The 14572-nt window shown below is 50.4% G+C and overlaps 1 long non-coding RNA gene across 1 annotated transcript in view; it reads right to left on the bottom strand.

Annotated features, from left to right (window-relative positions):
- LOC141779815 (uncharacterized) overlaps positions 1-14572 on the bottom strand; it is a 648874-nt gene that overhangs the window by 278577 nt on the left and 355725 nt on the right. The gene's annotated exons all lie outside the window — the stretch shown is intronic.

Genomic DNA, 14572 nt, shown 5'->3' with positions numbered 1-14572 from the left:
TTCCTCCATGTCACTCTTCCTTGCTCCTCAATGTCCCTCCTCCATGTCACTGCTCCTTCTCACTCCTCCAGATCACCCCTCCGTGTCACTCCTCAATGAAACTCCTTCATATCACTCCTCCATGTCACCCCTCCATGTCACTCCTCCATGTCACTCCTTGCTGCTCCACGTCGCTCCTCCATGTCACTCCTCCATGTCACCTCGCCATGTCACTCCTCTTTCTCACTCCTCCATGTCCCCCTTCCATGTCACTCCTCCATGTCGCTCCTCCACGTCACACCTCTATGTCACTCCTCCATGTCACTCCTCAATGTCGATCCTCCATGTCACTCCTCCATGTCACCACTACATGTCCCTCAGCCATGTCACTCCTCCATGAAGCTCCACCATGTCATTCCTCCATGTTACTCTTCCTTGCTCCTCAATGTCACCCCTCCGTGTCACTCCTCAATGAAACTCCTTCATATCACTCCTCCATGTCGCTCCTCCACGTCACTCCTCTATGTCACTCCACTATGTCACTCCACCATGCCAATCTTCCATGTCTCTCATCCATGTCGCTACCCCATGTCACTCCTACATGTCACTTCTCCATGTCACTCCTACATGTCACTCCTCCATCTCACTCCTCCATTTCACTCCTTCTTGCTGCTCCATGTCACTCCTCTATGTCACTCCTCTATTTCGCTCGTCCACATCACTCCTCTTTGTCACTCCTCCATTTCACTCCTCAATATTACGTCACTCCTCCATGTCACCCCTCCATGTCACTTCTCAATGAAACTCCTCCATGTCACTCCTCCATGTCGCTCCTCCTCGTCACTCCTCTATGTCACTCCTTCATGTCACTCTTCCATGTCTATCATCCATGTCGCTCCCCCATGTCACTCCTCCATGTCACCCCTCCATGTCACTCCTCCATGTCACTCCTTCTTGCTGCTCCAAGTCGCTCCTTTATGTCACTCCTCCATGTCAACTCTCCATGTCACTCCTCCTTCTCACTCCTCCATGTCACCTCTCCATGTCACTCCTACATGTCACTTCTCCATGTCACTCCTACATGTCACTCCTCCATCTCACTCCTCCATGTCACTCCTTCTTGCTGTTCCATGTCACTCCTCTATGTAACTGCTTTATTTCGCTCGTCCACATCACTCCTCTTTGTCACACCTCCATTTCACTCCTCAATATTACGTCACTCCTCCATGTCACTCCTCCATGTCGCTCCTCCATGTCGCTCCTCCTCGTCACTCCTCTATTTCACTTCTTCATGTCACTCTTCCATGTCTATCATCCATGTCGCTCCCCCATGTCACTCCTACATGTCACTCCTCCATGTCACTCCTCCTTCTCACTCCTCCATGTCACCCCTCCATGTCACTCCTCCATGTCACTCCTCAATGTCGATCCTCCATGTCACTCCTCCATGTCACTACTACATGTCCCTCCTCCATGTCACTTCTCCATGAAACTCCACCATGTCGCTCCTCCACGTCACTCCTCTATGTCACTCCACTATGTCACTCCTCCATGCCAATCTTCCATGTCTCTCATCCATGTCGCTCCCCCATGTCACTCCTACATGTCACTTTTCCATGTCACTCCTACATGTCACTCCTCCATCTCACTCCTCCATGTCACTCCTTCTTGCTGCTCCATGTCACTCCTCTATGTCACTCCTCTATTTCGCTCGTCCACGTCACTCCTCTATGTCACTCCTCCATTTCACTACTCAATATTACATCACTCCTCTATGTAACTCCTCCATGTCACCTCTCCATGTCACTCCTCCTTCTCACTCCTCCATGTCACCCCTCCATGTCACTTCTCAATGAAACTCCTCCATGTCACTCCTCCATTTCGCTCCTCCTCGTCACTCCTCTATGTCACTCCTTCATGTCACTCTTCAATGTCTATAATCCATGTCGCTCCCCCATGTCACTCCTACATGTCACTCCTCCATGTCACTCCTCCATGTCACCCCTCCATTTCACTCCTCCATTTCACTCCTCAATATTAAATCCCTTCTCTATGTAACTCCTCCATGTCACCTCTCCATGTCACTCCTCCTTCTCACTCCTCCATGTCACCCCTCCATTTCACTTCTCAATGAAACTCCACCATGTGATTCCTCCATGTCACTCTTCCTTGCTCCTCAATGTCCCTCCTCCATGTCACTCCTCCTTCTCACTCCTCTATTTCGCTCCTCCACGTTACTCCTCTATGTCACTCCTCCATGTCACCTCTCCATGTCATTCCTCCTTCTCATTCCTCCATGTCACCTCTCCATGTCACTCCTCCTTCTCACTCCTTCATGTCCCCCCTCCATGTCACTTCTCAATGAAACTCCTCCATGTCACTCCTCCATGTCGCTCCTCCTTGTCACTCCTCCATGTCACTCCTTCTTGCTGCTCCACGTCGCTCCTCCATGTCACTCCTCCATGTCACCTCTCCATGTCACTCCTCTTTGTCACTCCTCTATTTCGCTCCTCCACTTCACTCCTCTATGTCACTCCTTCATGTCACTCTTCCATGTCTATCATCCATGTCGCTCCCCCATGTCACTCCTACATGTCACTCCTCCATGTCACCCCTCCTTCTCACTCCTCCATGTCACTCCGCCATTTCAATCCTCCAAGTCGATTCTCCATATCGCTCCTCCATATCACTCGTCCTTATCACTCTTTCTTGCTCCCCCATGTCACTCCTCTATGTCACTCCTCCATGTCACTCCTTCTTGTTGCTCCACGTCGCTCCTCCGTGTCACTCCTTCTTGCTGCTCCACGTCGCTCCTCCATGTCACTCCTCTATATCACTCCTCTATTTCGCTCCTCCAACTCACTCCTCAATGTCACTCCTCCATGTCACTCCCCCTTGTCACTATTACATATCGCTTCTCCATATCTTCCATGTCACTCCTCCATGTCTCTCATCCATGTATTTCCTCCTTGTCACTCCTACTTGTCCTACTTGTGCCATGTCGCTCATCCTTGCTCGTCCGTGGATCTCCTCCATGTCACTCCAGAATGTCACTCCAGAATATCAACCCTCCATTTCCCTCCGCCATGTCACTCCTCCATGTCACCCTTCCATGTCACTCCTCCATGTCACTCCTTCTTGCTGCTCCACGTCGCTCCTCCATTTCACTCCTTCTTGCTGCTCCACGTCGCTCCTCCATGTCACTCCTTCTTCTCACTCCTCCATGTCACTCCGCCATTTCAATCCTCCATGTCATTCCTCCATTTCACTCCTCCATGTCACTCCTCCATGTCACTGTTCCTTGCTCCTCAATGTTACTCCTCCATGTCACTCCTCTATGTCACTCCTCCATATCGCTCCCCCATGTCACTCCTACATGTCACTCCTCCATGTCACTCCTACATGTCACTCCTCCAAGTCACTCCTCCATGTAACTCCTTCTTGCTGCTCCATATCACTCCTCTATGTCACTCCTCTATTTCGCTCGTCCACGTCACTCCTCTATGTCACTCCTCCATTTCACTCCTCAATATTACGTCACTCCTCTATGTCACTCCTCCATGTCACCTCTCCATGTCACTCTTCCTTCTCACTCCTCCATGTCACCCCTCCATGTCACTTCTCAATGAAACTCCTCCATGTCACTTCTACATGTCGCTCCTCCTCGTCACTCTACTCTGTCACTCCTTCATGTCACTCTTCCATGTCTATCATCCATGTCGCTCCCCCATGTCACTCCTACATGTCACTCCTCCATGTCACTCCTCCATGTCATTCCTTCTTGCTGCTCCACGTCGCTCCTCCATGTCACTACTCCATTTCACTCCTCAATATTACATCACTCCTCTCTGTAACTCCTCCATGTCACCTCTCCATGTCACTCCTCCTTCTCACTCCTCCATGTCACCCCTCCATGTCACTTCTCAATGTCACTCCTCATTCTCACTCCTCCATGTCACCCCTCCATGTTACTCCTCCATTTCGCTCCTCAATGTCGATCCTCCATGTCACTCCTCCATGTCACTACTACATGTCCCTCCTCCAGTTCACTCCTCCATGTCACTCCTTCTTGCTGCTCCACGTCGCTCCTTTATGTCACTCCTCCATGTCACCTCTCCATGTTACTCCTCCTTCTCACTCAACCATGTCACCCCTCCATGTCACTCCTCCATGTCGCTCCTCAATGTCGATCCTCCATGTCACTTCTCCATGTCACCCCTCCATGTCACTCCTTCCATGTCACTCCTTCTTGCTGCTCCACGTCGCTCCTTTATGTCACTCCTCCATGTCACCTCTCCATGTCACTCCTCCTTCTCACTCAACCATGTCACCCCTCCATGTCACTCCTCCATGTCGCTCCTCAATGTCGATCCTCCATGTCACTCCTCTATGTCACTCCTCCATGTCACTCCTCCTTCTCACTCCTCCATGTCACTCCACCATTTCAATCCTGCATGTCAATCCTCCATGTCGCTCCTCCATGTCACTCCTCCATATCACTCCTCTATGTCACTACTCCATGCGACTCTTCCATGTCTCTCATCCATGTCGCTCCCCCATGTCACTCCTACATGTCACTCCTCCATGTCACTCCTACATGTCACTCCTCCATGTCACTCCTCCATGTCACTCCTTCTTGCTGCTCCATATCACTCCTCTATGTCACTCCTCTATTTCGCTCGACCACGTCACTCCTCTATGTCACTCCTCCATGTCACCTCTCCATGTCACTCCTCCTTCTCCCTCCTCCATGTCACCCCTCCATGTCACTTCTCAATAAAACTCCTCCATGTCACTTCTCCATGTCGCTCCTCCTCGTCACTCTACTCTGTCACTCCTTCATGTCACTCTTCCATGTCTATCACCCATGTCGCTCCCCCATGTCACTCCTACATGTCACTCCTCCATGTCACTCCTCCATGTCACTCCTTCTTGCTGCTCCACGTCGCTCCTCCATGTCACTACTCCATTTCACTCCTCAATATTACATCACTCCTCTATGTAACTCCTCCATGTCACCCCTCCATGTCACTCCTACATGTCACTTCTCCATGTCACTCCTACATGTCACTCCTCCATCTCACTCCTCCATGTCACTCCTTCTTGCTGCTCCATGTCACTCCTCTATGTAACTGCTCTATTTCGCTCGTCCACATCACTCCTCTTTGTCACACCTCCATTTCACTCCTCAATATTACGACACTCCTCCATGTCACTCCTCCATGTCGCTCCTCCTCGTCACTCCTCTATTTCACTCCTTCATGTCACTCTTCCATGTCTATCATCCATGTCGCTCCCCCATGTCACTCCTACATGTCACTCCTCCATGTCACTCTTCCTTGCTCCTCAATGTCACTCCTCCACATCACTCCTCTATGTCACTCCTCCTTGTCACTCCTCCTTCTCAATCCTCCATGTCATTCCTCCATGTCACTCCTCCATGTCATTCCTCCATGTCACTCCTCCATGTCACTGCTCCATGTCACTCCTAAATGTCACTCCTCCATGTCACTCCTACATGTCACTCCTCCATGTCACTCCTCCATGTCACTCCTTCTTGCTGCTCCATGTCACTCCTCTATGTCACTCCTCTATTTTGCTCCTCAATATTACGTCACTCCTCTATGTCACTCCTCCATGTCACCTCTCCATGTCACTCCTCCTTCTCACTCCTAAATGTCACTCCTCCATGTCACTCCTACATGTCACTCCTCCATGTCACTCCTCCATGTAACTCCTTCTTGCTGCTCCATGTCACTCCTCTATGTCACTCCTCCATTTCACTCCTCAATATTACGTCACTCCTCTATGTCACTCCTCCATGTCACCTCTCCATGTCACTCCTCCTTCTCACTCCTCCATGTCACCCCTCCATGTCACTTCTCAATGAAACTCCTCCATGTCACTCCTCCATGTCACTCCTCCATTTCACTCCTCCATGTCACTCCTCCATGTCACTCCTCCATGTCACTCCTTCTTGCTGCTCCATGTCACTCCTCTATGTCACTCCTCTATTTTGCTCCTCCACGTCACTCCTCTATGTCACTCCTCCATTTCACTCCTCAATATTACGTCACTCCCCCATTTCACTCCTCCATGTCACTCCTCCATGTCACCCCTCCATGTCACTCCTCCATGTCACTCTTCCTTGCTCCTCAATGTGACTCCTCCACATCACTCCTCTATGTCACTCCTCCATGTCACTACTCCATGTCACTCCTCCATGTCACTCCTCCATTTCTCTCCTCCATATCGCTCCTCCATGTTGCTCCGCCACGTCACTCCTCCATGTCACTCCTCCTTCTCACTCCGCCATGTCACTCCGCCATGTCACTCCTCCATGTGACTCCTCCATGTCACTCTTCTTTGCTCCTCAATGTCACTCCTCCACATCACTCCTCTTTGTCACTCCTCCTTGTCACTCCTCCTTCTCACTCCTCCATGTCACTCCACCATTTCAATCCTCCATGTAATTCCTCCATGTCACTCCTCCATGTCTCTCATCCATGTTGCTCCCCCATGTCACTCCTACATGTCGCTCCTCCATGTCACTCCTTCTTGCTGCTCCATTTCAATCCTCTATGTCACTCCTCTATTTCGCTCCTCCATGTCACCTCTCCATGTCACTCCTCCTTCTCACTCCTCCATGTCACCCCTCCATGTCACTTCTCAAATAAACTCCTCCATGTCACTCCTAAATGTCACTCCTCCATGTCACTCCTACATGTCACTCCTCCATGTCACTCCACCATTTCAATCCTCCATGTCATTCCTCCATGTCACTCCTCCATGTCACTCCTCCATTTCGCTCCTCCATTTTGCTCCTCCATGTCACTCCTCCATGTTACTCCACCATGTCACTCCTCCACGTCACTCCTCCATGTCACTCCTCCATGTCACTCCTCCTTTTCACTCCTCCATGTCACTCCGCCATGTCACTCCTCCATGTCACTCCTCCATGTCACTCTTATTTTCTCCTCAATGTCACTCCTCCACATCACTCCTCTATGTCACTCCTCCTTGTCACTCCTCCTTCTCACTCCTCCATGTCACTCCACCATTTCAATCCTCCATGTCATTCCTCCATGTCACTCCTCCATGTCACTCCTCCATGTCTCTCATCCATGTAGCTCCCCCATGTCACTCCTACATGTCGCTCCTCCATGTCACTCCTTCTTGCTGCTCCATTTCACTCCTCCATGCCGCTCCTCCACGTCACTCCTCTATTTCACTCCACTATGTCACTCCTCCATGCCACTCTTCCATGTCTCTCATCCATGTCGCTCCCCCATGTCACTCCTGCATGTCACTCCTTCATGTTACTCCTACATGTCACTCCTCCATGTCACTCATCCATGTCGCTCCCCCATGTCACTCCTACATGTCACTCCTTCATGTCACTCCTACATGTCACTCCTCCATGTCACTCCTCCATATCACTCCTTCTTGCTGCTCCATGTAACTCCTCTGTCACTCCTCTATTTTGCTCCTCCACATCACTCCTCCATGTCACCTCTCCATGTCACTCCTCTTTCTCACTCCTCGATGTCGATCCTCCATGTCACTCCTCCATGTCACTACTACATGTCCCTCATCCATGTCAATCCTCAATGAAACTCCTTCATATAACTCCTCCATGCCGCTCCTCCACGTCACTGCTCTATGTCACTCCACTATGTCACTCCTCCATGCCACTCTTCCATGTCTCTCATCCATGTCGCTCCCCCATGTCACTCCTACATGTCACTCCTCCATGTCAATCCTACATGTCACTCCTTCATTTCACTCCTCCATGTCATTCCTCTATGTCACTCCTCTATTTCGCTCCTCCACGTCACTCCTCTATGTCACTCCTCCATTTCACTCCTCAATATTACATCACTCCTCTATGTCACTCCTCCATGTCACCTCTCCATGTCAGCTTTCCTTGCTCCTCAATGTCCCTCCTCCATGTCACTCCTCCTTCTCACTTCTCCATGTCACTCCTCCGTGTCACTCAATGAAACTCCTTCATATGACTCCTCTATGTCGCTCCTCCATGTCACTCCTCTATGTCACTCCACTATGTCACTCCTCCATGCCACTCTTCCATGTCTCTCATCCATGTCACTCCTCTATGTCACTCCTAAATGTCACCCCTCCATGTCACTTCTCAAATAAACTCCTCCATGTCACTCCTAAATGTCACTCCTCCATGTCACTCCTACATGTCACTCCTCCATGTCACTCCTCCATGTCACTCCTTCTTGCTGCTCCATGTCACTCCTCTATGTCACTCCTCTATTTTGCTCCTCAATATTACGTCACTCCTCTATGTCACTCCTCCATGTCACCTCTCCATGTCACTCCTCCTTCTCACTCCTAAATGTCACTCCTCAATGTCACTCCTACATGTCACTCCTCCATGTCACTCCTCCATGTCACTCCTTCTTGCTGCTCCATGTCACTCCTCTATGTCACTCCTCCATTTCACTCCTCAATATTACGTCACTCCTCTATGTCACTCCTCCATGTCACCTCTCCATGTCACTCCTCCTTCTCACTCCTACATGTCACCCCTCCATGTCACTTCTCAATGAAACTCCTCCATGTCACTCCTCCATGTCACTCCTCCATGTCACCCCTCCATGTCACTCCTCCATGTCACTCCTCCATGTCACTCCTTCTTGCTGCTCCATGTCACTCCTCTATGTCACTCCTCTATTTTGCTCCTCAATATTACGTCACTCCTCTATGTCACTCCTCCATGTCACCTCTCCATGTCACTCCTCCTTCTCACTCCTAAATGTCACTCCTCCATGTCACTCCTACATGTCACTCCTCCATGTCACTCCTCCATGTAACTCCTTCTTGCTGCTCCATGTCACTCCTCTATGTCACTCCTCCATTTCACTCCTCAATATTACGTCACTCCTCTATGTCACTCCTCCATGTCACCTCTCCATGTCACTCCTCCTTCTCACTCCTCCATGTCACCCCTCCATGTCACTTCTCAATGAAACTCCTCCATGTCACTCCTCCATGTCACTCCTCCATGTCACCCCTCCATGTCACTCCTCCATGTCACTCCTCCATGTCACTCCTTCTTGCTGCTCCATGTCACTCCTCTATGTCACTCCTCTATTTTGCTCCTCCACGTCACTCCTCTATGTCACTCCTCCATTTCACTCCTCAATATTACGTCACTCCCCCATGTCACTCCTCCATGTCACTCCTCCATGTCACCCCTCCATGTCACTCTTCCTTGCTCCTCAATGTGACTCCTCCACATCACTCCTCTATGTCACTCCTCCATGTCACTCCTCCATGTCACTCCTCCATGTCACTCCTCCATTTCTCTCCTCCATATCGCTCCTCCATGTTGCTCCGCCACGTCACTCCTCCATGTCACTCCTCCTTCTCACTCCGCCATGTCACTCCGCCATGTCACTCCTCCATGTCACTCCTCCATGTCACTCTTCTTTGCTCCTCAATGTCACTCCTCCACATCACTCCTCTTTGTCACTCCTCCTTGTCACTCCTCCTTCTCACTCCTCCATGTCACTCCACCATTTCAATCCTCCATGTAATTCCTCCATGTCACTCCTCCATGTCACTCCTCCATGTCTCTCATCCATGTTGCTCCCCCATGTCACTCCTACATGTCGCTCCTCCATGTCACTCCTTCTTGCTGCTCCATGTCACTCCTCTATGTCACTCCTCTATTTCGCTCCTCCATGTCACCTCTCCATGTCACTCCTCCTTCTCACTCCTCCATGTCACCCCTCCATGTCACTTCTCAAATAAACTCCTCCATGTCACTCCTAAATGTCACTCCTCCATGTCACTCCTACATGTCACTCCTCCATGTCACTAAACCATTTCAATCCTCCATGTCATTCCTCCATGTCACTCCTCCATGTCACTCCTCCATTTCGCTCCTCCATTTTGCTCCTCCATATCGCTCCTCCATGTTACTCCACCATGTCACTCCTCCACGTCACTCCTCCATGTCACTCCTCCATGTCACTCCTCCTTTTCACTCCTCCATGTCACTCCGCCATGTCACTCCTCCATGTCACTCCTCCATGTCACTCTTATTTTCTCCTCAATGTCACTCCTCCACATCACTCCTCTATGTCACTCCTCCTTGTCACTCCTCCTTCTCACTCCTCCATGTCACTCCACCATTTCAATCCTCCATGTCATTCCTCCATGTCACTCCTCCATGTCACTCCTCCATGTCTCTCATCCATGTAGCTCCCCAATGTCACTCCTACATGTCGCTCCTCCATGTCACTCCTTCTTGCTGCTCCATTTCACTCCTCCATGCCGCTCCTCCACGTCACTCCTCTATTTCACTCCACTATGTCACTCCTCCATGCCACTCTTCCATGTCTCTCATCCATGTCGCTCCCCCATGTCACTCCTGCATGTCACTCCTTCATGTTACTCCTACATGTCACTCCACCATGTCACTCATCCATGTCGCTCCCCCATGTCACTCCTACATGTCACTCCTTCATGTCACTCCTACATGTCACTCCTCCATGTCACTCCTCCATATCACTCCTTCTTGCTGCTCCATGTAACTCCTCTGTCACTCCTCTATTTTGCTCCTCCACATCACTCCTCCATGTCACCTCTCCATGTCACTCCTCTTTCTCACTCCTCCATGTCACTCCTCCATGTCGCTCCTCCACGCCACTCCTCTATGTCACTACTCCATGTCACTCCTCCATGTCACTCCTCGATGTCGATCCTCCATGTCACTCCTCCATGTCACTACTACATGTCCCTCATCCATGTCAATCCTCAATGAAACTCCTTCATATAACTCCTCCATGCCGCTCCTCCACGTCACTGCTCTATGTCACTCCACTATGTCACTCCTCCATGCCACTCTTCCATGTCTCTCATCCATGTCGCTCCCCCATGTCACTCCTACATGTCACTCCTCCATGTCAATCCTACATGTCACTCCTTCATTTCACTCCTCCATGTCATTCCTCTATGTCACTCCTCTATTTCGCTCCTCCACGTCACTCCTCTATGTCACTCCTCCATTTCACTCCTCAATATTACATCACTCCTCTATGTCACTCCTCCATGTCACCTCTCCATGTCAGCTTTCCTTGCTCCTCAATGTCCCTCCTCCATGTCACTCCTCCTTCTCACTTCTCCATGTCACTCCTCCGTGTCACTCAATGAAACTCCTTCATATCACTCCTCTATGTCGCTCCTCCATGTCACTCCTCTATGTCACTCCACTATGTCACTCCTCCATGCCACTCTTCCATGTCTCTCATCCATGTCACTCCTCTATGTCACTCCTAAATGTCACCCCTCCATGTCACTTCTCAAATAAACTCCTCCATGTCACTCCTAAATGTCACTCCTCCATGTCACTCCTACATGTCACTCCTCCATGTCACTCCTCCATGTCACTCCTTCTTGCTGCTCCATGTCACTCCTCTATGTCACTCCTCTATTTTGCTCCTCAATATTACGTCACTCCTCTATGTCACTCCTCCATGTCACCTCTCCATGTCACTCCTCCTTCTCACTCCTAAATGTCACTCCTCCATGTCACTCCTACATGTCACTCCTCCATGTCACTCCTCCATGTCACTCCTTCTTGCTGCTCCATGTCACTCCTCTATGTCACTCCTCCATTTCACTCCTCAATATTACGTCACTCCTCTATGTCACTCCTCCATGTCACCTCTCCATGTCACTCCTCCTTCTCACTCCTCCATGTCACCCCTCCATGTCACTTCTCAATGAAACTCCTCCATGTCACTCCTCCATGTCACTCCTCCATGTCACCCCTCCATGTCACTCCTCCATGTCACTCCTCCATGTCACTCCTTCTTGCTGCTCCATGTCACTCCTCTATGTCACTCCTCTATTTTGCTCCTCCACGTCACTCCTCTATGTCACTCCTCCATTTCACTCCTCAATATTACGTCACTCCCCCATTTCACCCCTCCATGTCACTCCTCCATGTCACTCTTCCTTGCTCCTCAATGTGACTCCTCCACATCACTCCTCTATGTCACTCCTCCATGTCACTCCTCCATGTCACTCCTCCATGTCACTCCTCCATATCGCTCCTCCATGTTGCTCCTCCACGTCACTCCTCCATGTCACTCCTCCTTCTCACTCCGCCATGTCACTCCGCCATGTCACTCCTCCATGTCACTCCTCCATGTCACTCTTCTTTGCTCCTTAATGTCACTCCTCCACATCACTCCTCTTTGTCACTCCTCCTTGTCACTCCTCCTTCTCACTCCTCCATGTCACTCCTCCATGTCACTCCTCCATGTCTCTCATCCATGTTGCTCCCCCATGTCACTCCTACATGTCGCTCCTTCATGTCACTCCTTCTTGCTGCTCCATGTCACTCCTCTATGTCACTCCTCTTTTTCGCTCCTCCATGTCACTCTTATTTTCTCCTCAATGTCACTCCTCCACATCACTCCTCTATGTCACTCCTCCTTGTCACTCCTCCTTCTCACTCCTCCATGTCACTCCACCATTTCAATCCTCCATGTCATTCCTCCATGTCACTCCTCCATTTCTCTCATCCATGTAGCTCCCCCATGTCACTCCTACATGTCGCTCCTCCATGTCACTCCTTCTTGCTGCTCCATTTCACTCCTCCATGCCGCTCCTCCACGTCACTCCTCTATGTCACTCCACTATGTCACTCCTCCATAACACTCTTCCATGTCTCTCATCCATGTCGCTCCCCCATGTCACTCCTGCATGTCACTCCTTCATGTAACTCCTACATGTCACTCCTCCATGTCACTCATCCATGTCGCTCCCCCATGTCACTCCTACATGTCACTCCTTCATGTCACTCCTACATGTCACTCCTCCATGTCACTCCTCCATATCACTCCTTCTTGCAGCTCCATGTAACTCCTCTGTCACTCCTCTATTTTGCTCCTCCACATCACTCCTCCATGTCACCTCTCCATGTCACTCCTCTTTCTCACTCCTCCATGTCACTCCTCCATGTCGCTCCTCCACGTCACTCCTCTATGTCCCTACTCCATGTCACTCCTCGATGTCGATCCGCCATGTCACTCCTCCATGTCACTACTACATGTCCCTCATCCATGTCACTCCTCCATGAAGCTCCACCATGTCATTCCTCCATGTCACTCTTCCTTGCTCCTCAATGTCACTCCTCAATGAAACTCCTTCATATAACTCCTCCATGCCGCTCCTCCACGTCACTGCTCTATGTCACTACACTATGTCACTCCTCCATGCCACTCTTCCATGTCTCTCATCCATTTCGCTCCCCCATGTCACTCCTGCATGTCACTCCTTCAAGTCACTCCTACATGTCACTCCTCCATGTCACTCATCCATGTCGCTCCCCCATGTCACTCCTACATGTCACTCCTTCATGTCACTCCTACATGTCACTCCTCCATGTCACTCCTCCATATCACTCCTTCTTGCTGCTCCATGTAACTCCTCTGTCACTCCTCTATTTTGCTCTTCCACATCACTCCTCCATGTCACCTCTCCATGTCACTCCTTTTTCTCACTCCTCCATGTCAATCCTCCATGTCGCTCCTCCACGTCACTCCTCTATGTCACTCCTCCATGTCACTCCTCGATGTCGATCCTCCATGTCACTCCTCCATGTCACTACTACATGTCCCTCATCCATGTCACTCCTCCATGAAGCTCCACCATGTCATTCCTCCATGTCACTCTTCCTTGCTCCTCAATGTCACCCCTCCATGTCACTCCTCAATGAAACTCCTTCATATAACTCCTCCATGCCGCTCCTCCACGTCACTGCTCTATGTCACTCCACTATGTCACTCCTCCATGCCACTTTTCCATGTCTCTTATCCATGTCACTCCCCCATGTCACTCCTACATGTCACTCCTCCATGTCACTCCTACATGTCACTCCTCCATGTCACTCCTCCATGTCATTCCTCTATGTCACTCCTCTATTTCGCTCCTCCACGTCACTCCTCTATGTCACTCCTCCATGTCACCTCTCCATGTCAGCTTTCCTTGCTCCTCAATGTCCCTCCTCCATGTCACTCCTCCTTCTCACTCCTCCATGTCACCCCTCCGTGTCACTCAATGAAACTCCTTCATATCACTCCTCTATGTCGCTCCTCCACGTCACTCCTCTATGTCACTCCACTATGTCACTCCTCCATGCCACTCTTCCATGTCTCTCATCCATGTCACTCCTCTATGTCACTCCTAAATGTCACTCCTCCATGTCACTCCTCCATGTCACTCCTTCTTGCTGCTCCATGTCGCTCCTCCACGTCACTCCTCGATGTCGATCCTCCATGTCACTCCTCCATGTCACTACTACATGTCCCTCATCCATGTCACTCCTCCATGTCATTCCTCTATGTCACTCCTCTATTTCGCTCCTCCACGTCACTCCTCTATGTCACTCCTCCATGTCACTCCTCCATATCACTCCTCCATGTCGATCCTCCATGTCACTCCTCCATGTCACTACTATATGTCCCTCATCCATGTCACTCCTCCATGAAGCTCCACCATGTCATTCACTCCATGTCACTCCTCCATGTCACTACTACATGTCCCT

The sequence above is a fragment of the Sebastes fasciatus genome, chromosome 12, assembly GCF_043250625.1.
Source record: "Sebastes fasciatus isolate fSebFas1 chromosome 12, fSebFas1.pri, whole genome shotgun sequence".
Classification (NCBI taxonomy): domain Eukaryota; kingdom Metazoa; phylum Chordata; class Actinopteri; order Perciformes; family Sebastidae; genus Sebastes; species Sebastes fasciatus.
The sequence above is the reverse complement of the archived record's forward strand: the minus strand, read 5'-3'. Positions and strand labels throughout refer to the sequence as shown.